Below are 2093 nucleotides of genomic sequence, written 5' to 3'. Positions count from 1 at the left end.
GGGAGGGGACTAGGGTGGGCTGGGGTCTCACTGTGGTGCCCCCTGGGCTGGGGCAGTTGGTAGAGCTGGTTGTCTCCACCCATTCAGCAGCAGCCAAGAGCATTATGAAGCTTCTTGAATATGATGAATTCGGGGGTGACTGAGGGGAACAAATTCCTTCTCCTCACCAAACGCTGGCTAGTAAGAAATCCCCTTTTTTTTCCCCCAAACACCTGGAATTCAACTGTTCAGAGCCCTGGCCCACACAGAAAAGCCTTGGGTTTGAGGCAATCAGTTTTGTAGTGGCTTACTGCTGCCCATCCATCTTCATGGGGGGTAACATACTCCTCAGTGAGGGTTTCTCCTCTTCCACACAGAAGGCAAGAGCTTGGCTGGCTGTTGGAGTAGGCTCCTGCTAACCTGTCTGGTGTACAGACATCTTCTGACTCTGTGGTCAGAAAGGCTTTGATTCTCCTCCTTCTGCTCTTTCCAGTACTTTGAATTGGACTCTCATGTGTTGCAGCTTATTCTGAACGCCTTCCTGTAAGCCTGATGGCATCGTTAGGTTGCTCCAGCGCTTCGATACCTTCAGCGTTCCCTGGCTTTGAACTGGAGTAGGCTGGGGGAATGCCCTAGGCATTGATTTGTCCAGGTTTCAAACTCCTGCCAGCTCTGTTCATCAGTCTCCTCAACCCTTGGGTCAGTGTCAAGAATTTGGCGCTTTTTTCCCCCCTTCCTCATTTGGAAGCTGCTTTTTTAAGGACAAGTTTGAATTTGGATCCAGTTTGGCCTTTGGCAATTTCCTTCTTTGAAAGTCTGACCCCAGGCGCCCACCACATGCACTGAACCTCCCCTCGCTGCCCCAAATGAGCCATTCAACATCAAATACCCATCCCTTACCCCTCAGCCAAGCACCAGCTCCCCCATTTTCCTTGAGGTGCACAAAGCTCTCCACAGCTCCTAGGTGTGATTTGGGCAGGGAGCCCTGAGAGCTCCAGTAAAAGGAGCAGCTACTACCTGAAGTGTGTCCTGCAGAGCAACAAGGATCCTAGACTGTACCTACTGTGAACAGGGCAGTTTTCTAAATAGCTTTTAGGCAGAAATAAGGCTTGGGGGGGGTTGACTGTCCAATTTAAATTATTTATTGATTCCTGCAAGAGAATTTGCAGTGCCCAGCAGGGCAGGAGCAATAACTAGAGCAGTTCTTCACCTTTACGTGCTCTCAGAGGTGGCAGTGCTCTGCTGTGGGAGCTCTCTGCAGCACGCAGCACAGGGAGGGCTCTGGGAGTTGCTTGGGGACTGTGAGGATCTGTGCAGGGATCTGCAGAACTTGTTGCTTCATGATGCTTTGGTGAGCTTCTCAGTGGGGCTGCTACTTGGCCAAGTATCTCCTCCATGAAGCTGCTTTTCCAGCCACCTCCATTCTCACTCTGGGCTCTGTAGCACACCCAGTGCTGGCTGAGGTTAAGGGGAACAGGGAGTGGAGGTTTCACTAGACCCTCAGCTCACCAAGAACTGGTGTTCTGGTGTCCCAGCTGGTGGCTTAGTGTCCCAGCTGTGCCAGCTTAGCAGAGAGGCACAGAACAGCAGTTGGGCAGCTCCAGTACCTGCTCCATGACCAGTTCTGTGCCCAGCTCTGCCTTTGGTACTGTTTTCTCACCCTGACTGTATTGGTGCCACAGCAGGCAGTGTCCTGAGGTGCCAGCTGTTCCATGGACACACTACCCCAGACCTAACAGTGAGCCTTCCAGAAGGCAAAAATCAGCAACAGTTCTCATAATGCTCCCATCAGGTTCTGCCTTCCTTCTCCCTTGCAGGCCAGAACCTTGTCCCTTGTCTTGAAGAAAAAGCTGCCAATTCTGAACTCAGTTCTTACTTAACTGACTTGCTCCAGGACCCAAACCAAGTTAAACCCAAATTTAAGCTGGAAGATGTAAATGCTACCCTCTGGAGTACTTCAAAACATCCCATCTGGGAGTGAATTCTACTCCAGCGGAGCCATTCTGTGGTGTTAGATCTAAACTTTGTCAGGCTCAGCCCACCCCAGTCACAAACTCTCTCTGTGCTGGTCTCCCAGTGCCAACTCCCCAACCTCACCCTGAAGCCCTTCCCGA

This window comes from Dryobates pubescens, chromosome 4 (assembly GCF_014839835.1).
Source record: "Dryobates pubescens isolate bDryPub1 chromosome 4, bDryPub1.pri, whole genome shotgun sequence".
In the NCBI taxonomy this organism is placed as follows: domain Eukaryota; kingdom Metazoa; phylum Chordata; class Aves; order Piciformes; family Picidae; genus Dryobates; species Dryobates pubescens.
Note: the sequence above shows the minus strand (reverse complement) of the source record.